General features: G+C 39.2%; 1 pseudogene; it reads right to left on the reverse strand.

Moving 5' to 3' along the window:
* Positions 1 to 3,866: 3,866 nt before the first annotated feature.
* LOC141618435 (cyclin-dependent kinase G-2-like) lies at positions 3,867 to 22,735 on the reverse strand (annotated as a pseudogene).
* Positions 22,736 to 27,305: the final 4,570 nt, after the last annotated feature.

Raw genomic sequence — 27,305 nt, forward strand, 5'->3', positions numbered from 1 at the left:
ATCCTATTATGATGGTATCATAGTTGTACCTTTGCAAGGTTAATTATAAAGTAAAAAAAAAAAAGATAAATTAAAAGTAAAGAATAATAAAAGAAGACATGACACAATGATTTATACGTGGAAAAACCCTTGAATGGGAAAAAACCACGGGCACCAAGCCAGGAGAGGATTTCACTATGTATTTTGTGTAATATAAGAACAACTGTGTAATTGACAAATAATTGTAGTGTATCCTTGAGGTTGAGTAGATGAGAGTGGTATGAGATGTCCCCTGAATGAGCTCCTTCCCTTGTTATTTATAGTCGTCGTTGGAGAGAAACAACCCCTTCCTTAAGATGTGGTGGTTGTTGCTAGTTTATAGGTGAGACTCCTTAAATATAGTTGACTTTTCCTTATTAGTTGTTGCTACCTTATACTCATTCTTCTAGGGTTTTGATCTTCACCTCATGCTTCTAAAGATGTGGACTTAGTCTTTCACAAAAATAGGAACCAACTATGACTTAGTTTATTTTAACATGTGCTTATTTGCTTAGCATCCCATGCTAGGTAAATATCTTCTCCATATTGTATGTTGGTCGTCCACTTTATCCCTGCATACCTCTCCTGGCTTGTACCAATGCTTGTCAGGTTAAACTAATCTGTACGCAAGCCTGACTGTGTCTGTTGTACCCTGACAATGCCTGTTGTACTGTTGTACTGTGCTCACTTATAATAAGGCATGACCCGAGTTATACCCTGGTTAGTATTTTCAGTATGATGCCTTGTCCGTCTGATATAGTCTTCTAGGATGTCTCCTTGCCTAGACATTTACGTAGAACTAGCCTGAACGGTACTGCTGAGGCTGAGTTATAGCCTGACGGTAGTGTAAAATATCAGGATCAACACCAAGGACTCAGCAAGGTAACAACATGATTTGGGTTATCGTCGACAGTTTAACAAAGTCAACTCACTTTATTCCAATAAAAGATACTTGGAGTAAGATTCAGCTAGCTTTGGGGTACAGGAAGCATGTGGTTCGGTTATATGGGGCTCCAAAGGACATAGTGTCGGATCGGGATGCGAGGTTCATATCACGGTTTTGGCAAGAGCTGCAGGAATTGATGGAAACTACCTTAAAGATGAGTACATCATTTCATCCTGTGACAGATGGTCAGACTGAAAGGACTATCAAGACTTTGGAGGACATGTTATAAGCTTGCGCTATGGAATTTGGTGGAAGTTGGGAGGATAGGCTGGACTTGATCGAGTTTTCGTACAACAACAATTATCATTCTAGCATTAGGATGACACCTTTTGAGGCTTTGAATGGCAGGAAGTGCAGGAGTCCAGTGTGTTGGAATGATAGTGCTGAGGCTGTGGGTTTGGGGCCACAAATGGTGCAGGACATGATTGAGTAGGTACACTTGATTCGCCAGAAGATGAAAGCAGCTCAAGATAGGCAAAAGAGTTACGCGGATTTGCATTGCAGGGACATTGAGTTTACGGTAGGTGACAAGGTTCTCTTTAAAGTGTCACCTATGCGAGGAGTGATGAGGTTTGGCAAGCGAGGGAAGTTGAGTCAGAAGTTCCATCGGTTCTTATGAAATTTTTGACTGGATAGGTGAAGTAGCCTATCGGCTAGCTTTACCACCATCTCTTGATCGGGTTCATAATGTGTTTCATATATCAAAACTTCGGAAGTATGTGAGTGATCCATTGCATGTACTTGAGGTTAAGAATATCGAGTTGGATGAGTCTCTAACTTATGCTGCGGTTCTAAGGAGATCTTGGATCGTAAGGTGCGCAAGACAAGGAATGGCGAGACCGTCTTACTTAAGGTGTTATGGTATAATCACAATGTGGAAGAAACCACTTGGCAACCGGAGGAGTATATGAGAGAGCACTTCTCTCACCTTTTTCATCAGGTATGTTGGGTTACGGGGACGTAACCGTTGTCTTTTTAGGGGGTAAGAGATGGTCGCATGTTGTTTTTGGGTTAGTTTGAGGTCGAGATTGTTGTGTTGTTTATATCGTTGAGCTATAGTTGGTTTGTTTTGTTGGTCATAGTTGGTGTTGTTAGTACCTTTGAGTAGTTGTTGTTGTCTTTGAGTAGTTAGTGTTGCTTTTGTTTTGAGTATGGTATGAACTTTGGGGGCGAAGTTCATTTTAAGGAGGGAAGACTGTAATACCTCGGTTTTCAGAATCTAGTTAACTCGGCCGAATAGGGGGAACTCGGCCGAGTAGGGTGTCATGTGTCTTCTGGTCAGGCTACTGCCCAGGAGCACTCGGTCGAGTAGTGAGATACTTGACCGAGTACCCCAGGTACTCGATCGATTATCCGGTCTGACGGGATTATTTTCCGCAGTTTTGATTAAGGTGATTAGAGATTATAAATTACGTTTTAACAGTTTACAATCACTTTTACAAAACCTAACGACGTTCATCATCTCTCTAATCACCCTAATCACTCTCAAGATTAATTGTGTGATCGTGAGTCTACACTTCCATCTTTTGTCCCGATTTCGTTGGTAAGTCTCTACTCTCTAGTGCTTTGTAATCAGTTAGTATGTTGTCTTTTAGGATTTACCCTAATTGTTAATTTAGGGAAAAGGGGGTTATTTGGTATGTTTGTGACATAGGGTATGGTTATGGTTAATGTTATGTGAAGGATTCGTAGAGGAATAGTTCTAGCATCCGCTGATTGCTTATGATTTCGGATTCCTAATAAGGTAGGGTTTCCCTACTCAGTTGACTATGTAATTAAGTGTAATATGGTGATTGTTTTATTGGCTAGATTACTTTTATTGTTGAGATCGTTACCTTGGATTTGGCATGTCTATATTCGTATTGTGAGCTTGGTTGTTTGTTTGTCTGTGGTTCGCGAGGTGCGCCATCGACTGAGTGGAGTCATCATCGGGAATGGCTTCATGCCCTTAATTCGCCTATTGTGTTTCCCGTCACAAGGGGGATGTGCACATTAATGGACATGGGCTATTCTCTCGTTGCGATGGGCAAGGCTTAGGTGGGCAAGGCTGCGGTCCTCCACTAGCGGTGACGGTTACCTGTTGCGATGGGTAACTTGGCAGGGCTACACACTTTGGTGTGTAGTCGGTTACTGGTTACGAATGGAGTTTGGAGGATGGTAATACAATTGGATTGGATTGTATTGGTTGTATTTGTGATTTCTTATCTTGATTATGCAGTGAACTGACCCCGTTTATGTTTTACAAAAATTTGGGGATCCATTCGGGGATGGTGAGCAGTTGATTGACAGGTGATGATTTATGATAGCTGCGGGATCGAGGAAGGGAGTGTCATCACCTAGAGTCTTAGCTTCCGCTGTCATGAGTCTTTTGATACTTTTTCAGCTGTAGTTGGTTTACATTTCTTTATACTTTGGTTTTTGATTTTTGACACATATAATAAGTTAACTTTATACTGTAATAATTGTTCTTTGACGGTCTCTGTGATATAATTGCCTTGGGTAACCAGGATGGTAGCACCATTATATGCTAGGGTGGTCCTGGTAAGGCACCTTGGTATATGGGGGTGTTACAGCATAGGCATGTTTCAAGTGCATCTGATATCTCTAAAAGGAAAAGCTGCTACGCCACATCTTGTGATGCAAACAGAGTGAAGAAACATCCTATAAATCATCAAGCTGGATAACCGTATTTAGCCTGCACAAATTAGGTAGGCAAAAGCAAAGAGTACAGTTCCTCCTCCACTTTACAGTACATGCCTGCTAAAAAATAGCATGAATGATAATCACAAAAGCCAATTTTAGCCAATTTTGCAAGTTTTCTCCTCTCGGCTCTCACCTTATGCATGTCTATCTGCCAGCCTAATTAGTCAAAGTACATGAAGATGTCGTTTATGTTTGGTTGTTAGCCAAAAAAACCCATAGTCCCCAATTCAGGTTGTAGTAACTCCTTCCTTCTTTGCTCTTCCAGAGGATCTGGGCTTTTCAACATTCTACGCATGCGCCTACAGATGCAATATTCATTAACAGTAAGTCACAAACCTTGTGAGAAGTAGGCAAGAACGAGACCAAAATCTATAGTCTAATGAACCGACACCACTGTGAAGATAAATGTGTTCCTGATTTAGACTAAAATAATTAATCCCATCCAATCTTAGATCAGCTTAGCTCATTAGCCCAAAAGGTAAGAAATATCTTTAAATTTTAAGTATATCAAAAATTAAGCTAACTTAATTTAAAATTTTAAATAATACTCTCTCAGATAATCTGAAAGCTTCGATTTTTTTCCTTGGGCTAATTCACTAAAATCTTCCACTTTCCTTTTTTACAAAACTAATATCAATGTAAATGATCATATCCACCCCCATCCCACCACATAAGTAACCTCTCAATTCCTCAAACCACTGAAAACATTCCTCACCCAACCCAAAGTCCAAACTGCCAGAGAATAGACTCTACACCTCAAAAAAAGACCCTACCCCGGGAAACATCATCACGCCACCACTCAAGAACTTACACCAGACAATTGTGTTTTAAAGAGTGGATGGGGGTTTCAATGGTGTCTTTATTTTCATGGTGGAGGAAGGGTAGGGTGGGCATCGTTTTGGGAGGTTGAGGTAGGAATCTATTTTCTGGTGGTATTAGGCTATAGTGAAGAAGGTTCATAGTAGGTTAGAGCTAGAGCAGTGATATATGGTGGTTAGGTAGAGGGGACGGGTGGGTTTTTTTTTGGTGAAATGTGAGAAATATTATAACTGAACAAATAATTACATACGTAGCCAGGAGTTTTTAGCGATTACTCACTTGACAGAACACAAAAACACAACAAGAAAACACACTATAGAGTCAAACCCAAACAACTACATGCCTATCATATGGAGCCAATTCATGGCTTGGGGTTCTGCATTCTGTCTGAGCTTGAAGGCAATTCGTCTTTTTGCTTCCTCTTTGATGCTCTTTACAACCAGTTCAGGCTTAAATATCTTCCCATTCACTCGACCATTGTTTCTTTGGAGCCAAATATGATAGAAACGGGCATTCAAAACCATGGACAAGGTTTTCCATTGAATGGATTTGCTTCCCATAACTGCTAAGGCTTCAACAGTAGGCAGTTGTCTATGTAACCAGTGCTCAACAAGAGCTATAATTCTTTTACTATAATCACACACAAAAAAAGAAATGTTCAATTGATTCAGGTTGACTGTCACAGAGGCAGCAGTGGTCATCTACACAGCACCCAAACCTAAACAGCTTGTCCTTAGTATTCAGTCCCCTATGCATAATAAGCCAAGTGATCAAAGAATGCTTAGGACTATTCCAGTTATTCCAGATGACTTTTGGCCATTGTTGAGTAGCCTGAGTTGATCTTAACCAGGCGTAGCCTCTACTGATGGAGTATCCCAAAGGATGGGATCTCCAAGTACCATTGTCAAAGTCATCTTTCACACGTTCTTTTACTTTGCAAATGCTTTTCCATGACCATGTTGCATCAGATTTTGGAGTGTATGAGTGCCAGTCCTGGTGCTTGAGATAAAGCTGGTTAATTCATCTGATCCAGAGCCTGTCAGACTTACAGTAGATCCAATTAACTAGCTTAGCCATAGCTGCAATGTTCCAGATATCAGCTTTCTTAATCCCTAGTCCCCCTTCCTTCTTTGGTAAGGTTACCTTTTCCCAGGCTACCAGTGGGACTCTGTGGTACTCAGAGCTGCCATCCCATAAGAAGTTTCTACATATTCTTTCAATTCTATGAACAACACTCTTAGGAATGATGAAGATAGAGGCCCAGTAGCTGTAAAGAGTATTAAGGACAGAGTTTATAAGAGTTAACCTGCCAGCATAGGAGAGCTTTTTAGCACCCAGACTTCTTATTCTATTAACCAATTTCTCTGCTAAGGTATTGTATTCCTTCCTTGTGAGCCTACCAGCCTGTATAGGGATTCCTAAATACCTGAATGGCATACTTCCTTCAGAAAAACCAGTGACATTCATAATATCAGCTTTTAACTGATCAGTCATACCATTGAAATAGACCTCAGATTTGGAGTTGTTCATACTGAGTCCAAAAGCTTTAGAGAATGAAGAAAAAGCCCTCATAAGTAACATGACAGATTGAGCATTCCCTTTACAAAATAGAAGGAGGTCATCAGCAAACATGAGGTATGTCAATTTAAGGCCTTTACACAGAGGATGATATTGGAAAGGCCATCTAGCAGTGGCAAACTTAATCAACCTTGTAAGATAATCCATACAAATTGTGAATATGAGGGGAGAAATAGGGTCTCCTTATCTTAAACCCCTTTTTCCTTCAAAGTATCCAAAATTAGAACCATTCAGAGATAGAGTGAAAGTAGTAGTTCTAATGCAAAGCATGACTTTCTGAATAAAAGCCTCAGGAAACGCAAGACCTTTAAGGAGTTGTTCCACAAAATCCCATTCAACTGTATCATAAGCTTTCTACAAGTCAATCTTGAATAAACATCTAGGAGAAACTGCCTGTATTGCATAGAGCTTCTCAATATCTTGACAAATAAGCACATTTTTAATGATAGATCTACCTTGAATAAAAGCACCTTGATTATCATGGATTATATCAGGTAAAACCAAAGCCATTCTATTACATAAAAGTTTGGAAATAGCTTTGTAAATGAGATTAATTGGCCTGAAATGCTTCACTGAAGTAGGCCTCTCACATTTAGGGATAAGAGTAACATTGGTAGAGTTTATTTGTGTTAACAAGTTACCTGTCATGAAAAAATCCTGTATGGCAGCACAAATATCCTGACCAACAATACTCCAAGCATCCTTAAAGAAACCACTGGTGTAACCATCTGGCCCAGGTGACTTGTCAGGAGGAATGGAAAAAATGACATGCTTTATCTCCTCATATGTGACAGGTTTATTGAGGATATCCATGTGATGAGGCTCACAGCATTTACCTTGATTGATAACCTCTAGTTTAACAGCTTCAGTGTCTTTCCTACTGCCAAGGAGGGTGTGATAGTAGTCCAGAAATGCAGCTTGAATGCTATCTCCATCCTTACAAAGTTGACCCCTTTGATCCTCAATTTGAATAACTTTGTTTCGGAGGCATCTTTGCTTAATTGCTCCATGGAAATAGGCAGTATTACTATCCCCTTCCTCAAGCCATTGAGTTTTAGCTTTTTGCTGCAGGAAACTGTTTCTTGCAGCATTAAGTACTTTCAAATTAGCACAGGCCTCCACTTCAGTAGAAATTAAGGTAAGATTAGTAGGATCTTGAGCAATTTGTTTCTGAACATTCTCCAAGTCATGAGCAGCAGTATTAGCCTGCAATTTAATATCAGAAAAACACTCCTTATTTAACTCCTTTAAGACATACTTCAGGGCTTTTAATTTTTTAATGACTACAAACATCTTAGTTCCCAGATAACTCTTATGCAATTCATCCCCTACTTTGGCTAGGAAAGAGGGAGCAGTTCCCCACATGTTAAAAATATTTAAAGCTAGCCTTCTTATGTCCCTCAATATTCACATTACTGACAATACAAGGGGAATGATCTAGCAAGCCTTCTGGATGGAAATGAGCTCTCATATCAGGAAACTTAGAGCGCCATTCCTGATTGATAAGAAACCTATCCAATCTACTATACTTCCTCTGAAGAGGTTCCTGTTTATTGTTCCAAGTGAAATAGGCTCCAGTAGAGTGAATATCAGTCATGCCACACAAATCCAAGCATTGAATGAAATCATCCATATCCTCCTGTTTAGTGACCCCTCCTAACCTCTCAGCAGGATTGAGCACTGTGTTGAAATCCCCAACTAGTGTCCAAGCTTCAGTACATCCCTGAGCAATTATAGACAACTTATTCCAGAGATCAATCTTATCCTTTCCTTCATTAAAAGCATATATCATAGTAAGCAAGAATTGTTGATTGGAACTTCTGGCAGTAACCCTTGCGTGCATAAATTGAGGGTCATATTGTAGCGTCATGACATCAAAGAGACTAGTTGCCATAGTATCCACACCCTACCTCCTTTATGCAGGCTACAATTAGTAGTAACACACCAACCATCTAACATATTATTTGAAATATTACTCACATTTTCACCATTTATTTTTGTTTCCAACAAGCCAAATAAGCCTGCATCATTATTATGAATAAATCATTTAACAATCTTTTGTTTATTTACATTATTTTACCCTCTCACATTCCAGAAACCGATATTATTCAATGGAATTTGGAGATACTGGGTTACCTATTCCAATCCCTACTTTGGGAGTACTTTCACCAGTCACAATTGATGCATATGATCCATCACCTATTCTTCCAGGAGTGCTGCATTCTCCTTCCTCCATGGCAGTTGGAGTAACAGTAACCATATTCTGTTGAGGATTTGTCTGTGGAACAGAGATAGGTACTGCTTTTGGCTGAACAGGTTTCCAAACTTTGACAGTCTTGGATTTCTGTGCTGTTGGAATCATCTTCCTGCAATTTTTAGCCTCATGACCAATGCTCTTACATTTAGTACACAACTCAGGCTTCCACTCATATTCAATCCTGATCTTAATGAGTTTGTCTGTTTCATCCAAAAACTTAACTTCATTTGGAAATTTTTGTCCCACATTTAGTTCCACCATTGTCCTGGCAAATCCAAGTCTAGTCCTATCAGAGGTTGCTTGATCTGACTTGACATAGGTGCCAATGAGACCAGCAATGGTAGGGAGGCATTTATCCCAAAACTTGATAGGTAACTCGTGTAGTCTAATCCAAGCAGGGACCACTTTGACCTCCTCCTTCATTGGATCCACATTGTCAACCCAAGGGCATACTATCAGTGGTTTATTATCAAACATATGGTACCCTGCATTCAGGACTGCTTCTTTGTCCTTGTCTTCATTGAAATGTACCAGGAATATACCATTTGGCAGTAAGGATACCTTATCAATAGAGTATTGTTTCCAAATACGATGAACATACTCATTGATAACCTCCCATGGTGGATTAGCACCCAGAACAAAGTAATACACAGCCTTATTCCAGTAATCCACTTCCTCCTTGATATCGTCTGAGGTAAACTGAATTAGGTCATCCACATTTGTTGTCCTCATCAGATGTAGACACTGTCTTTTTTCCACGCTTAGTAATCCATTGGTTGTTCATAGCCGGATCCTCTTCATCTTCAAAAGACAAACCAGGAATATCATTAACCTCATGCATAGGCTTAGTACGTATAACATCATCCTCCTGTGGTCCTTTCTTCTTAGCAACTTTGGAACCAGATGAGGCCTTACTATTGCTATTCGAAGATTTTAAATGACGTGCATGCTTTCCTTTTGTTTTCTGTGAAGAATTTCGTGCCATTTTCACTCTAGATCAATGGAAAAATCGATGCCCTAGAAGATGACTGCAAGTCGCCTTAGGGTTTCGTCTCCCATTACTCCTAACAACAACACAAATGTTGTGTATGTGGACGGATGGGTTGTGGCTAAGTGTAGTAGTATTTTTATATTGTGTTGCTCACTTAGAAAAGTGGAAGGTTTCAAAGAGTTAGACTAGATCCAAACAGGATGGTAGGGTACAACCCATATTTCAGGTCTAGGCTAAAACTTGCTTAGTCCTAGTGAGAGGGTGACATTGACAAGGAAATATACAACTGTCAACTTGTCAAGTGGGGCACCTGTCTTGTGCATGCTGAGCTGGAAACATGGGCATGAATTCCTTTGACTTTGGAAGAGGGACTTCTCGAAACCATTCATGCTTAAGAGCAGCATCAGCTATTATACGCTAAAGTCAATAACAAAAAACAATTAAAAAATTGCAAAACATTATAAGTGGAAAAAATAATACTATTTTTAATAGTACAGTGCCCACCTTCTCAGGGTCATAAGTAAGAAGCTTGTTCAACAAGTCAAATCCAGCATCCGAAAGAACTGTAGATCCAGTAAACGATGTGGCTGGAAATTTTTTGCGCAACTGGTTGTACCTAAAAGGCATATTGAAATAGTTAATCATTACAAAAGTATGTGCCCTTGCAACTGAGACAGTACCAATTAGACCAGAAAGCCAGACCAGAATCAACTAAAGCTGGAAGCCTGGGAAAAGAGTGCTGGGAATAAGAAAACCTTGATTCAAACATATATGAAGCACAAGTTATGAAAGTTATAAAAGACTTACTGGTGCTTAACAAAATTGACCTTCACTCTGGGCAGCTTTTTGATATCAGGCCAAATAGTCTCATTTGGTGTTCCAAGAATCTTGAATATCTGCATTTATTTTTAAAAAAATAGGAAATCAGTGCAAACACCTAAGCACCGTACAAACAACAAAAAAAGCTGGAAAACTAAACAGTCTACCCCATCTGCAAAATGACGAGAAATTCTAATACACTGAAGTACCTTATCAAGTTGATCGAATTCTCGTTTTCCATTAAATAGTGGCTCCTTGGACAAAAGCTCTGCCATAAAGCAAGCGACCACATATCAATGGTTGTAGCATACTCTTTTGCCCCCATCGGCAGCACTGGTGCCCTGGAAAGAACCAAGGATGCACTAATCAGATCCTTATCTCCAAGTATACACAGCTAAACAAATCTTATGAAAACAACTTACCAACTTTGAGAAATGTAAATGACAGTCACAAAATATAGAACTCCAAATGTCCACAAACACTAGAATTTAACATAATGCAAGCATATTAAATTAAAAAAAATGGAAGCAACAACAGAACAACAGCTAGTGGTCCTACAAGTACATTGTGAAATAGCACTTGGAAGTTGGAGCAGCAAAGGGGTAAGTGCATGACAAGTTAACAACAAACGAAACCATTCCAGATTGGGGTGCAGAGTGTAGACATGTAGTTATTAAATAGCAATGCTTAGAAGGACAATGAAAATGATAAACTGAGAATGATGCAGAAAGCTTGGCTTATAGCCGTGTATAATTGATGATCAAAAAACAATGTACAAGGCATCCTTATATACAGTTCTACCAACAACTAAAGATCCTAAAAACAAGGAAACAGAATAAGAAAATATAGTAACAAAAGGCTAACAAATATATCATCCGAATATCTCGAGAATATCCGCCACATATCTCTATATTACGATTGATATATTTCCATACTCCTCCTTAAGTTGGAGCATTAGGAGCCCGAATGCCCAACTTACGCTGTAAATAGTCGAACGCATCCCCATCAAGAGCTTTAGTAAAGAGATCCGCTATTTGCTCTTTACTTTGCACATGACTAGCCGCAATGTTTTTGTTCACTAAATGTTGTCGAATGAAATGACAATCGACTTCTATATGTTTCGTGCGATCATGAAAAACCGGGTTTTTTGCGATGTGTAAGGCCGACTTATTATCACAGATTACTCGCATAGGATGGGCGTGTATTATTTCGAGTGAATGAAGAAAGGACTTTAACCAGATTAGCTCACTCGTGACTGCGGCCATTGCTCTATACTCCGCTTCGGCGGTGGATTTAGCAACAGTAGGTTTCTTTCTAACTTTCCAGGAAATTGGCGTGACACCTAAAGAGACGAAATACCCGGTTAATGATCGTCGTGTCAGTGGGCAACGCGCATAGTCAGAATTCGTATAGTCATTGAGCTGGAAAACAGTGTCTCGATGCATAACTATTCCTTTCCCAGGATCTTTCTTCAAATACCGTATAACCCGGAGAGCAGCGTCCCAATGCTCCTTCCATGGTGTTTGAACAAATTGTGACAAAGTATGAACGGCATATAGCAAATTTGGCCGGGTAATGGTAAGGTAAACCAGACGCCCTACCAACCTTCGATACGCTAATGGATCCTTCAATAAGGGACTTGTTGAGAGAGCCAACTCGTGATTCTGGGCAATTAGTGTGTTAATGGGTTTTGCTCCTTCCATCTTGGCCTCTTTTATAATTTCCATCGCGTACTTCCGTTGACAAAGAAATAAACCTGTCGATCCATGGGCTACTTCGATGCCTAAGAAATATTTTAATTGGCCCAGATCCTTAATTCCAAACTTCATGTCGAGAAAATTTTTCAAATCATCACTGGCCTTGATATTATTGCTTACTATGATCATATCGTCTACGTAAACCAAGATACCAAGGAAAATTCCAGCCTTGTTCATAGTAACAAAGAGTAATCTGCTAGCGATTGTATGAACCCATATCCCTTTAAAGCATCCGTCAATTTAGCGAACCAATTTCTCGATGCTTGTTTCAAGCCATACCCGTGAAGAAAAGCGTTGTTAACATCTAATTGAGCAATATTCCACTTTTTAGCCACTGCTACTGCCAATAGAAGTCGAACACTAGTCATTTTTGCCACGGGTGCAAATGTCTCATGGTAATCCACCCCTTCGACTTGAGTGAAACCTTGAGCTACTAATCGTGCCTTGTACCGTTCTATGGTCTCATCTGCTTTGTGCTTGATTTTATAGACCCATTTGCACCCAATTGGTCTTTTGTTATCTGGGAGATCAACAACTTTCCAGGTGCCATTCTTTTCGAGAGCCTCAATCTCACTAGCCATTGTTGTTCGCCATTCTTTGTGCTTTACGGCTTCAAAATATTTTCGAGGCTCCTTAATTGCATCGATGGCCCCAAGAAATCTCCTGTGACAAACGGAAAAATAACTACTTGTGACATAATTAATTACTGGATAACGATTAACAAGTACCTTTCGAAGATGACGGAGCTTGAGACGGGTGAGTGGTCTTTGTATTAATGACACGAGTGGATTGACAAACGTAGTCCTTTTTCCATGTTGGCTCAAATTTCTGCCTTGCACCTCGTCCAAGTGTCGTCTCTTCGGATTGACTCTCCCTCTCAACTGTTGGGGTTGGTGTCCTTAACAGTTAGTGCAAGGACTAATAAACCTCTATAAGGATCAAAGGGCATACTTTGGTATTATTATCAGTTGCATGAAAACTGACACATATAGAGGTCACGAGTTAGTTTTCATTGACATTCTCATGTCACACGTTTTAAAGCCATCATCCAAATAAATTCATTCACGACAGACGCTAGTTATTCGTTCACTTAAAATGAATTATAATTTTGTTGATGGGATCTTCCTCGTATAAACTAAAATTGAGAACGGTCTTTATAGGTCAAACTCCAATGAGTCCCTTCTTCGTCGGTAGGCATAATATGACCCCTTCTACGTCGGGTAAGTTGGAACCGATTGACCTATTTTATCTCAACACTATGGTCACTCGTACGATCCTGTGACTATGGTGGACTATAGATAGGATTTACGGAAATCTATCGACCAAGAGTTCTTCCGGAAGAACTAGCTAAACAGTTGGCTTATCAATTTACAGAAATTGAGTCTTGGGATCACTTGTATCATTCTTGAGGGAGATCAATAATGCAAGTGCGAGAGTCTACATGTTTAAAATGAATTTTTAATAGACTTAAATCACCTCGATGAGTTGCTTATTTCGTTTTGTTTTTCTTTCTTTTTCAGTGTAGATCACGATTTTAAACTGCTAAACAACAAATGGCTGGTTCTACTGAAAACCCAATGCCAAGTGCCACATTGGACCGTGAGTCCTGGCTTAGGATCTTCATGAATCAGATGAATCAGTCTACTCGACTGAAGAATGATGGATCCAACTTCGCGGACTGGGAGGCGGCATTACGGAATGCTGCTGCTGCTGACGGGAAGCTCAAATATCTATTAGAGCCCATCCCGGCAAACCCAGGTCCCACGGCTAGAGTCTTTGAAATCACCAAGTTTAATGATTTCTGTATGGAAGCGGGTGCGATTAAAAACGTACTCATTTTTGCAATGGAACCCAATTTGCAGAAACGCTTCATAGCCCATGGTGCAAACAAGATTTTCACCACGCTCACTAAGGAATTCTCGAAAGCACCGAGAATCGTGACCTATGAGCATACCACTCGCTTCTTTGATGCGAGACTCCAGAAGGGCCAACCGGTTAGCCCACACATTCTCAGCATGATTGAGAATGTCGAGAAACTGGAGACCTTTAACTGTAACATCAGCGAGAACATTGTTATCGACCGCATTCTTCACTCACTCCACGATGGTTATTCGCAATTTAGAGCGAATTACTATATGAATGATTTGAAGAAAACTCCGCATGAACTGCACTCCCTCCTCGTATGCACCGAGAAGGACATGAAGTTCGGTGGGAGCATGAAACAGGATGTTCTCGTTGTGTCAAACAAAGGGAAGGGTAAGGGCAAAGCTCGTGCAAACCTAGCGAGAGGTAAGGCGAAGTTCAAGAAGTCGGGTTCAGGTAAGAGTGGGCCTGGTGAGTCGAGCACCTCATCAGGCATGACAAAGAGCAAGAATGAAAACATGGAATGCCATCATTGCCACAAGACTGGGCATTGGAGACGCACATGTCCTGTTTATCATGAGGACTTAAAGGCAGGTCGTGTTAAACCTGTTGGTATGTCTTCCTCTTCTTCTACTTTTATTCATATGATTGAGATTAACCACGCAAGTTACGGAACTTGGGTACTAGATACTGGTTGTGGTTCTCATCTGTGTAATCATGTGCAGGAACTCCGAAACATCGAACCCCTCGTAAAGGGTGAGGTGGACCTGCGTGTTGGGAATGGAGCAAGAGTGGCTGCCATCTCAAAGGGGACATATGTGATCCAGCTTCCTAGCGGATTTGAGTTGTCTTTATATGATCGCTATTATGTTCCTAGTCTTTCGAAAAACATTATTTCGGTTTCGCACTTGATAAACTTGGTTTTTCATTTGTAATAGAAAATAATACTTGCATTTTCTCATTACACGATATGATTTACGGCAAGGCAGTCTCCATGAACGGAATTTATGTTTTAGATCAGACCACGGAAATATTACACGTAATGAATAAAAAGTTAAAGGTTGGTGACAAAGATCAAACGTATCTATGGCACTGCCGTATGGGACACATTAATGAGAAACGCGTAAAACAGCTCATCAAACATGGAGCTATCTCGGCCTTTGATTTTCAATCATTTGGCACGTGTGAATCATGTCTCATCGGTAAGATGACTCGTATTTCCTTCAAAGGTGTTGGAATGCGCGCTGCTGACCTATTAGGACTCATACACACGGATGTATGTGGCCCTATGTCAATCACCGCACGAGAAGGCTATAGATATTTCATCACTTTCACGGACGATTTGAGTAGATATGGCTATGTCTACTTAATGAAGCACAAAAGTGAATCCTTTGAGAAATTCAAGGAATACCAAAATAGGGTACAGAACCTATTAGGTAGAAAGATTAAAACACTACGTTCAGATCGTGGTGGCGAGTATCTTTCTCACGAATTTGATCAACACCTCAAAGACTGTGGGATTGCCTTACAGTTAACTCCACCTGGAACACCTCAATTGAATGGTGTGTCCGAACGGAGAAATCGAACTTTACTTGATATGGTTCGATCCATGATGAGTCACACGGTTTTACCTGATTCATTATGGGGTTATGCTCTTTTGTCAGCCGCTCTAATACTTAACCGAAGTCCGTCTAAAGTTGTTGACAAGACACCATATGAACTATGGAAGGGAACGGTCCCTAACTTGTCCTTTATACGGGTTTGGGGCTGCGAGGCTTATGTCAAGTGGAGACACGAGGATAAGCTCGGCCCGCGATCGGTCAAGACATACTTTATAGGTTATCCTAAAGGAACACGTGGTCATTACTTCTATTCGCCAACCGAACAACGCGTTTTTGTTGCGGCTAGTGCGACATTCTTAGAGAAGGAATTTCTCGAAAATGCAAAGAGTGATAGAACCTTCGACCTGTCGGAGATTCCAGAACCAAACAACGAGCAACCATTGGAGGAACCTGTTCCTTCAATCCCAGCTGCCAGTGAATATTCTGAGGAACCTAGGAGGTCGGGAAGAGTCTCTATTCCTCCGGACAGATACATTGGTATGGTCGAGGAACATGACATAGATGACGTTCTACTCTTAACGAGTAGTGAACCCGCAACCTATAAAGGTGCCATGACTAGTTCTGACTCAAAGCTATGGCTTGAGGCCATGCAATCCGAGATGGACTCCATGTATGAGAACAACGTATGGGATCTTGTTGACTTACCTGCTAAGGTTCGTCCCCTTCAATGCAAATGGCTTTACAAGATAAAGCATTCTGTGGAAGGTCAACAAGATATCTACAAAGCACGACTAGTTGCTAAAGGTTTCACCCAAGTGCCAGGTTTGCACTACGATGAGATTTTTGCACCCGTAGTCATGCTGCGTTCCATTCGGATTATCTTAGCGATTGCCGCTTTTCATGACTATGAAATTTGGCAAATGGACGTGAAAACCGCCTTCTTAAACGGTTTTTTGGAGGAAGAGTTGTACATGGTACAACCCGAAGGTTTCATCGATCCAAAGATATCCTAAGAAAGTGTGCAAGCTTAAGCGTTCCATTTATGGACTTAAGCAAGCATCAAGGAGTTGGAATCATCGCTTCGACCAAGTGATAAAAGAAAATGGATTCACTCGATCGGTCGAGGAACCATGTCTATATATCAAGTCGAGTGGGAGCAAGATTGTCTTCCTAATATTGTATGTTGACGACATACTCCTGATTGGGAATGACATACCTCTCTTAACTTCGGTGAAAGTATGGTTGAAAAACCATTTCCAGATGAAAGATCTGGGAGAGGCACAAAGAATTCTAGGCATCCGTATCTATCGAGATAGATCACGACGGATGCTATCTCTCGATCAGAGTCTTACATAGACAAAGTCCTAGAGAGATTCAGCATGACTAACTCCAAGAAGGGGTTCCTTCCTATGTCTCCAGGGGTGCATTTGAGCAAGTCTCAGGCACCAGAGACACCGGAAGCAAAAGAGCGCATGGCCCGGATACCTTATGCCTCGGCAATAGGATCTATCATGTATGCCATGATATGCACACGTCCGGACGTGGCATATGCATTGAGTATGACAAGTCGATTCCAACAGCATCCAGGTGAACCACATTGGTTGGCTGTCAAGAACATTCTTAAGTACCTACGGAGGACTAAAGATTGGGCATTGACTTATGGAGGCGAACAAAAGCTATGCGCAACCGGTTACGCAGATGCTAGCTTCCAAACGGATCGAGATGACTCGAAATCTCGACCTGGATTCGTTTTTACTCTTAATGGCGCTGCGATCAGTGGAAGAGTTCAAAACAAATGTTACAAAGAGATTCTACGACCGAGTCCGAGTACTATGCCGCGTCCGAAGCTACAAAGGAAGCGATATGGATGCGTCAATTCTTACATGGGCTATCTGTAGTGCCTAGTTCGAATGACCCGATCACCATCTATTGCGACAATAGTGGTGCCATCTTCCAAGCTAAGGAGCCAAAGTCTAGCAACAAGTCTAGACATGTACAACGGAAAGCTCATCTAATCCGGGATTACGTGGAGCAAAAGGAAGTAGTGATAGAAAAGATTGCTACTGATGATAACATAGCAGATCCTCTCACTAAAGCATTACGACAAGATAAGCATGAAGGGCATGTTAATTCCATGGGAATTAAACGTGTTCCTAAGTTGTAGTACTCTTTTATGGATCAGATTCATTCTCTCTTGTACTCTATACGACATCATCGTTTTGATATTTTATATATATTTTGTTTTTCATGTGGATTTGTACGACAAATTTTGAACACCACAAAGTGAACTGAACGAACATTATATCTTTTCAGTCCTTAATTGCCCACATGAGCTGATAACTCTGGCAATTATTTTGTGACGTTGGTTGATGGTGGGTTCAACGAGCCATAAGTCAACCGGTTGGTGACCAATCACGAGGCGATTTATACGGATATTTCGTAGGACACTATTGTGACATCGACGTGGAGTCCTAAATGTTTTATAACATTCGATGCCCGGTCGTGGATAGGACCTCCATGGTGATCCTAAGAGTCGATTCTTTTGACTATCGACTGTCTCTTGAGACTACGGCAGATTTTGGGTGACTTTGGTTTCTTTCTCACGGTCATCCGTAACAGGGGGCCAAGTAGATTTTTTCTGGGTCATTTCATGCTGTGCTTAGATCGGAAGGAGTCGAGTTGAAGGAAATATTCAGCCTTTATCAGGTACTCGATATTTCTCAGGGCCACTCGAGGAGTCAGAATCGAAATGCATGGCCATGCTCGGATACGGATTCGTTTTATCAGTTAAGTTACTCTCTAGTCGGGGAAACCACTCTAGATACAGATCGATTGTAAAATACGACCTTTGTGGATCCAGATCTGCAAATTGTTTTACATTGAGTGGGAGAAATTTTAAATGAATATGAGGATCGGTTATCGCACATACACTTGTACGGACAAGTGGGAGTTTGTTGGAGCTTGTGTCCTCCAGTTAGTGCGGATAACGTCATTGCACATACACTTGTACGGACAAGTGGGAGCTTGTTGGGGTTGGTGTCCTTAACAGTTAGTGCAAGGACTAATAAACCTCTATAAGGATCAAAGGGCATACTTTGGTATTATTATCAGTTGATCCACGTTTATCAATAACGGTTGGCTTGCTAGATAAGTTTGACGTTATTGTCATACAGATGGCGGTGATCAACTGGTCCCTAAAAGTCACACCTATAGGATACGTTTGAGAGACGTGACAGTATGAAAATACTGTCATGTAGATGCCAAAATTGACTAACCGGTTAGTCCGAGTTATTTGACTAGTAATTAGTCAAAATGTGATGTTGAGATATTATATTTAATACGGATTAAATATCATGGGCTAAGGCGAATTAACCAGTTAATTCGTAAAATTAAATATAAACGATTTATATTTAATTAAATGTATATTGAATATAATTATACAATACTGTTTTTGTCGGACACGTATTAATAATTCAGCTAACCCGTATTATTAGCTGATGCCTGAATTTCCGATAACCGATAACAGTTTATAATCAGACAGCGTCATATACATTTAGCGAGATGAGTCGGACCACGAGTTTAATAAGGAGGAAGTGGAAAGCCCACTCCCTCCCTAAGCAAACCCACGGTTTGGCTGAGCTCAACAAAAGGAGAGCTATTCTCTCCTTTTGACCTAACTGATTCATTTTTGAAACAAAAACTAGGGTTTTGGGAATTGTGCCTCTCAGAACTCGGATCTCTCATCCAACAAAACTCACAACAAGTTCTCCCAATATTGCAAGGCAATCGGAGAACACGTTCTAGCACAAGGGCATATCTCGGACAAGGTCTTGGGTGCAACAATTAGGAGGGAATCTCGTTTGATTTCTCGTTTCTTTACGCTCGTGCATCAAAGGACCCGAGGTTGATTTCTAATCTTTATCGTTTCCTTGTTATTTTTGTTTTATGACTATAAATTACATATGAAATTTGCGTTATAGTCCTACAATTAAAGGGTAGTATACGGATATTAACCCACATCAACACCATGACCAGTAGCCATACTCTCATCTGGTTCATCACTAATCACGCCATCATTAGGCTCCATGACAGAGTCGTACTCCTGACCTGTCACATCCTCCCGTGCAAAATTTGTCCCTGCTTCTCCTGATTCGGCTGAGGTATTCTCAATGATAGGGTTTTGAATATTTAATTGAGGGATGTCTAAGTGAGGAGTGTCAAAGGAGTCTGATGCATCAGTATTAGTTATCCTATTTTCAAGAGAGGCTTCATTATTTGTAATGGCATACGGATAAATGTTCTCATAAAATTGCACATCCCTTGAAATAAATTGACGTTTGGTTTTCAAGTCATACATACACCACCCTTTTTGAGATTTCGGATAACCGATAAAAACGCATCGAGTCCCTCGTTCTTTAAATTTATCCTTTGGCCTTTGTTTATTATGGGCATAAGCAAGACATCCTAGTACCCGCAAATTCTCAAAAATAGGAACGTGGCCATGTAAAAGCTCATAAGGTGTCCGTCCATCTAGGAGTTTCGTAGGGGTCCGATTAATGAGGTAGGCTGCAGTCAAAACACATTCCCCCCAGAATTCGATAGGTAAATTAGCTTGGAAACGAAGGGCCCTCGCTTTCTCTAGGATATCTCTATGTTTCCGTTCTACCCATCCATTTTGTTGAGGGGTGTCAATGGTACTAGTTTGAAAAAGCATCTCATTCTCACTGTAAAAATGTTTTAATGGTCCCGAAAGAAACTCGGTGCCATTATCACTCTGGACAACTTTGACCTGTACCCCCAAATTGCGTATGCACCATTTTACAAAAATTTTGCATTAAGTCACAAACCTCCCCTTTATCCTTCATGAGATGAACCCAGACACTACGACTATGATCGTCTACAACAGTCAAAAAATAATGTGCTCTAGATAAACTACGAACATGGTATGGTCCCCAGATATCGCAATGGATTAAATGAAACAAAATATCATGCCGTTTATTATTAAGCTTAAAACTCGAACGTGTTTGTTTGGCACGGCAACAAGGATCACAAACGAATTCCGAATCAAACAATAAAGGTTTCTTAATTAAAGTGCTTAAAATGGATAAATATGGCTTGAAGGGTGACCTAATCTCGCCATACTCGACCTTCATGAACAGTAACTCGAGCGACCACCTCTCCAACCCGTGTCATGTAGTAAACACCGTCTTGCAGCTCACCCCGTCCAATCTCCGTCTTCGTAGATTGGTCCTGAATTATGCAATAATTAGAATTAAAAGTCACAAAGCAATTATTTTCACGAATGAGTTGAGGTATGGAAATTAAATGACAGGATAAATTTGGAACGTATAAGACGTCTGATAGTTCGAAATCTTTATTGAGAACAACACGTCCATGTTCCTGTGCTATGATTGTGGACCCATCCGGCAACCCGACTGTGGACGGCGCTCCTTTCCATGGGCTCACAAGCAATTCCCGACAACCTGTCATATGGTGCGAAGCACCGCTATCTAACATCCATTCATTTAGACTAACATGATGCGTACCTTTCAATTTTTCGGTACCTGTAGTCTGAGCAGTAAGAAGAAGTCTTAACTGATCCATTTCGTCAGACGTGAATTCCTTCTTGGAGGACTCTGCTTCACTGGTGCTAGTAGCATTAACAACCTGGTTGTTATTACCGGATCCTCTTCCACCACGGCCCCCACCTCGGCCTCCACGCCTGCCCCTGCCAGGTCCTCCACCATTAATTCTGAGCTTCTCCCAGCAGTTCTCCTCTATGTAGTACCACTTATTGCAGAATGTGCACTTTGGTGGTTCGTACTCCTTGTGCTCTGACTGGGCAGAACTGTCACGGTTTCTCCCGGCTCCAGTGCGAGCACTCATGGCTACTTTAACTGCTGGTTCTTCTCGGATGCGGGTTACAGCCTTATGGCACTCTTCTCGCAGGACCCGTCCATCATCGTCCATTAATAAGTTGGAACGAAGATTATCATACAAGGCATTATTGAGCCCCATGATAAATTGATGCACCTTCTCCTCCTCTTTTTCTTTGAGAAATTCAGCAGCGGCACCACAAGTACACGCAGGGAAGCGGCTATAGGTGGCTAACTCATCCCAGATTGATTTTAGATGAGTATAATAATCAACGACGGAACGATTCCCTTGTCTGCACTCCATTAAATCATTTTTGAGTTGATGAATTCGGGGTGCATTACCAGCGGCATACCGATCCTTAAGTTCTTTCCAGATTTCGAAGACAGTGACATTCCAAGCAATACTTGGATGGAGCTTTTCGTCTATCACTGCCCGTAACCAGGCCTTGATCATGGCATTGCACTGACGCCAAGCGACCACTTCGTAATTATCTTCTTCTGATCCTTCGGGTTTCTTCACGGTTCCTTCAACAAAGCCTAACTTATTCTTTGCGTCAAGCCCATTCTTCACCGCATCAGCCCAGAGATCGTAGTTTTCACCATTAAACATCGTGTGAGTCAATTTTAGACTCGGACTATCAGATGGATGTAAATATAGGGGCGATGACAGAGGTATAATTGTAGGTGTAAAACCACTGTCGTGCCCTTTGCTGTCTCCTCCAATTTTTGTCATTTGTTTTGTGTTAAAAAAAATATAGAATTAAGAATGACGGATACAAGTTTCAAACCTGCTCCGATGATACCATGATAAACTGAGAATGATGCAGAAAGCTTGGCTTATAGCTGTGTATAATTGATGATCAAAAAACAATGTACAAGGCATCCTTATATACAGTTCTACCAACAACTAAATATCCTACAAACAAGGAAACAGAATAAGAAAATATAGTAACAAAAGGCTAACAAATATATCATCCGAATATCTCGAGAATATCCGCCACGTATCTCTATATTACGGTTGATATATTTCCATAGAAAACCCAGCTGTTAAGCACGTAGGACAATCACATGCATAAAATAAAAACAATAAAAGCACAAAAAAAATACAAACACATCACTTCCTATAAAAACTCCCTAGTGACACATAACAACGGTACAATAAAGCAAAAGAACCGAGCAGAAGCGTCAGATAAATTATTATAAAGAAACTGAGAGCACAAATTGCTACTTAATCATTAAAGAGAGCACATACTGGTTTGAAGAAGAGCTCGGTTCCTCACCTGTACCAAAGTGTGACAACCAAATGAGTATATGGTTTCAATGGACTCCCATATTGACGAGCCAGCCCGAAGTCACAAATTTTCACCTCACCCTAATTGTTCAATAGCAAATTTGACGTCTTTAAATCACGATGAAGCATCCAATTATCATGAAGATACTTGATGCCATCTAACAGCTGAAGCATCAAGCACTTAACTTCACTCTGGCTATATAGTTGTCGCATTGACTCCATCAGGCCTTTAAGATCATGCTCCATGTACACCATCTATAACACCCGCGAATTTCTCATTTTTAACATTTATAATTTATTTAACCGTTCGATTACTTTATTTTATACTTTCAAATTTCTTAATTAAATTAATTAGATATTTAAACCAAATTTTTATAACATTATGAATTAAGGTGTAATTTGTATGAAAATGTATATATTTTATTAAATTATATTTTTTAGGCATCATATATACTCCCTCCCATTCATCATAATCTTCCCATTTGGTTTTTGGCACAATACTTTAGGAAAAGTATTAAAATAGAAGTAAAAGAGTTGTGTGGGGTTGGTGATAGGAGAGAGGGATGAATTATTAGTAGTTAAATAAAGAATTATGGGGCAAAAACATAAAAGAAAGTAATAAAATAGGAGTAAAAGAGTTGTGTAGGGTTTAGTGATAGGAGAGAAAAATGAATAAAATAAGAGTAAAAGTTTCTAAAAATAGAAAGGGGAACATTAGTTGAATAATCCGTTTCGGGAAAGAGGGAACATTATAGTGGATTGGGATGAAATATATATATATATATATATATATATATATATATATATATATATATATATATATATATATATATATATATATATATATATATATATATATAGAGAGAGAGAGAGAGAGAGAGAGAGATAGGATCTTGTGAGTTTGGTTTCTTATGGTGAGTTGTGAGTTTTGGGCTTTGAAATCTCAGCCACTAGATTATATTAGAGATGAATGGCCAAGATCTAATCTTACCTGTCATATATAACCACTATCATTTATTTATTTTCTCTTTTTCCTAGTGTTACTCTTTTTTTTTTCTTTAATTTTTTTTATCTCCTTTTTTACCTCGTGTTATTATGCTTTTTTTTTACAACTTTGATTTTTTTTTTCTCTTATGTTTTTCTCTAATTTTCTCATTATATTACCTTTTTTTCTTTTTCTTTTACACCAGATTTTTTTTTACTTGAAATTTTTTTTAACTCTTATTTTTTTTTACCTCGTGTTATTATGCTATTATTGTGCTTTTTTTACTTTGATTTTTTTAACGACTTTGATTTTTTTTCTCTTTTTTTTACCACATGTTATTGTTATTCCGCTGTTATTGTGATGTTATTCTGCTGTTACTTTGATTTTTTTTACGACTTTAATTTTTTTTTTCTTTTTTTACCACGTGTTATTGTGTTGTTATTCTACTGTTATTCTGCTGTTATTGTGATGTTATTCCGGTGTCACTTTGATTTTTTTACTTTGATTTTTTTACTACTTTGATTTTCTTACTTTGATTTTTTTACTCTTTTTTTTACGCATGTTATGTGCTGTTATTCTGGTGCTATTGTGATATTATTCCGGTGCCACTTTGATTTTTTTAACGACTTTGATTTTTTTTTTCTTTTTTTTTTAACCTCATGTTATTGTTATTCTGCTGTTATTGTCATGTTATTCTGCTGTTACTTTGATTTTTTTTTTACGACTTTGAATTTTTTTTTTCTTTTTTTACCACGTGTTATTGTGCTGTTATTCTACTGTTATTCTGATGTTATTGTGATGTTATTCCGATGTCACTTTGATTTTTTTACTTTGATTTTTTTACTACTTTGATTTTTTTACCCTTTTTTTTACTGCATGTTATTGTGCCGTTATTCTGGTGTTATTGTGATGTTATTCCGGTGCCACTTTGATTTTTTTTACGACTTTGATTTTTTTTCTTTTTTTTTTACGTGTTATTGTGCTGTTATTCTACTGTTATTCTGCTGTTATTGTGATGTTATTCCGGTGTCACTTTGATTTTTTTACTTTTTTTTTACCGTATGTTATTGTGATGTTATTCCTGCCAAATAAATGACAAAAGACACCAATTTTACTCTTTTTTTGGTGTTATTATCATGTTATTCCGGTGTCAACCAAGCACCACCTTGTTCGCATTAATTTTGCCCATGTTGCCTTAGAGAAAGTTGCTGACTTCATGTTGTTTGCCATTGCTAAAAGTTTTAATTAGTTCTTTGTTAATTATATTTGATATGAATTAATTTTTGACGGTTAGTTCATGAACTATTTATATAGAAGATTTAAGCGAGGATGTACTATGTAGGATGAGGCTTTCTGCATGAACCAACTAAGTTCATGGGTCATCAAGATTGTACTCCGTATTAGATGAACATGAAGGTGTAGAATGCATGTCTGTACCTTCTTTCTTGATATCAGTTCAATTGTGTGAACCGATTACAACGTGAAATTAGTCATTCTCTAAATTGATTCACTGTCAAATTTTCCAAGGTGAAAAGTCAAGGCTTGACTTCCACGTCTGCATCTCCTCCATCCTGCATCATCCGTCATCGTCATCAATCCACCATAATTCCTCCCCTGCATTCATCACCAATCAAGCAACAACAACAACTTCTCCCTTGCTCCTTCATCTTCATCATTTTCGTTCACCCTCCTCTGTCCCCCGCAACCGACAACAAGCAGCAACATCACCAGCAATTCAAACCCGAAAACCCGACATCATCATCATTCACCCCGACAACCTGCAACAACAACATCAACCACGGCTGCCTCGCCTCTGACCCACGATCACCATCAATTCCCTCCATTCAAACACCGAGTCACAGCCACCATCACGAAACCTCCATTACCACCGCCATTTTCGAACATCACCATTGTCGTTCGTCATCTTCACCAATTCAGCCACCGTGTTCCTCCACTCCTCTCCAATCACTGACAACAAGCAGCAGCAGCAACCTGCGACAACCACACCAGCATCTCCGTCCTTTAATTCGCAACTTACAATCAGCGCATCAACCGAGCACCACCTAGTTCGCATTAATTTGTTTGTCCTTCTCCATTAAACTGACTGCAACCACAACCTTAATCATTGTCACCTTCGAGGACAACTGTTTGTCTATTACAGCAACGATCCACGAATAACTTCAGCAGCGAAGTCATTCAAGCCTTCTTTCGTACAACCGCATGAACTATCCGTCAATTACTCTGCACCATTGAAAAATGTTACTGCGCTTTTCTACTCTGTAATTTCTCAATAACGATTCACTCGAAATCATTATATTCAGAAAATCAGGACTGTAACATGAAATTAGTAAATTACGTCACAAAGTATAGTCAATTCAACAAAATCAAAACAATCGTGAAAATTCGGCAGCGTAAAAATGAAATCAGTAAATTACCTCATATATAATCATCAGTTTACAATCACTTTTAAAAAATGCATCAAGTTTTCCTTTTCCTTCGATTGAACTCGAGAATAATCATTTGTAACCTTACAATCTCGGTTAAAATTATCTGAAATTAAATTTGTCCAGTCAATAATTCACACAAAAATTGATCACAAAGTGCAATAAAAGAAGAATAAATAAATAAGGAAAACTAATGCTAGGAAAAGGTAGGCACCAGAAGCTTCACCATGGATTATAATGAGAGAAAATATGGGGAATGTTCAAGATTTAGGGACAATAAAACACGGAAGATGTTTTGAGAGGAGAGAGGAATTGCGGAGATTAAGTGATCGAGTGGTATTGCAATTGCGAGATAAATGGCACGCTTTTTCGTTCATTCAATCTCAGCCATCTATTTCCTCTTATCCAATGGCTGAGATTTTCCAAACTCACAACTCACCGTAAGAACCAAACTCACGAGATCCCGCCTATATATATATATATATATATATATATATATATATATATATATATATATATATATATATATATATATATATATATATATATATATATATATATATATATATATATATATATATAGGCAGGATCCGGTGAGTTTGCCACTTTTCGTGAATTACTCCCGCATTTATACACCACTGGATTAAACATGATTAAGGACTGAGATTAACCCACACAAAAATATACAAACTTAATTTTTCTCTCTCTCTTCTACTGTATTCTTGTTCTACGTTTCCTGCTTACTATATTTCCCCTCCCTTTTCTTCATTCTTCCCCTCTTTTTTCCTATTTTCTACCAATTCATGGAATAATCCAATCAAATTTTCACAAAACTTGAGTAATTAAAGTCGAAAACACAAAATTAATTCATTATCTACATTCAATTTGATTTATACACGCATCCATCGTCAATTTTTGCCCAAACTTTGCGGAAACCCTAGGGCAAATCGACAAAACAAAGGTAAGTGTAGATTATGTAAGTGAATATATGTTATTTTGCGAGTTATTTCAATTGCTACTCCATTAATATGATGGTCTATCATACCGTTGACATTTGATTGATGATTTATTATCATAATCCTGAAAAATTGTTGGTAATCTAACTTAGCATACCAACTGTATGTTAAAATGTCTAGTTGAATATAGAAACTCGGTTATTGTAATGAAGAAACGTGGTTATTTAATAGTTATTCAAATGTAGAAACTCAGTTATTGTAATTTAGAAACTCAGTTATTTTAATGTAGGAAGTCAGTTATTGTAATGTATAAACCCAGTTATGGTAATGTAGAAACTCTGGTATTTGTAGTTATTGTAATGTAGAAACTCGATTATTGTAATGAATAAAGTCAGTTATTTTATATGTGATTCATTTATTCACTCGTTAGTTGTTTAAAG

Source organism: Silene latifolia, chromosome X (genome assembly GCF_048544455.1).
Source record: "Silene latifolia isolate original U9 population chromosome X, ASM4854445v1, whole genome shotgun sequence".
Taxonomy (NCBI): domain Eukaryota; kingdom Viridiplantae; phylum Streptophyta; class Magnoliopsida; order Caryophyllales; family Caryophyllaceae; genus Silene; species Silene latifolia.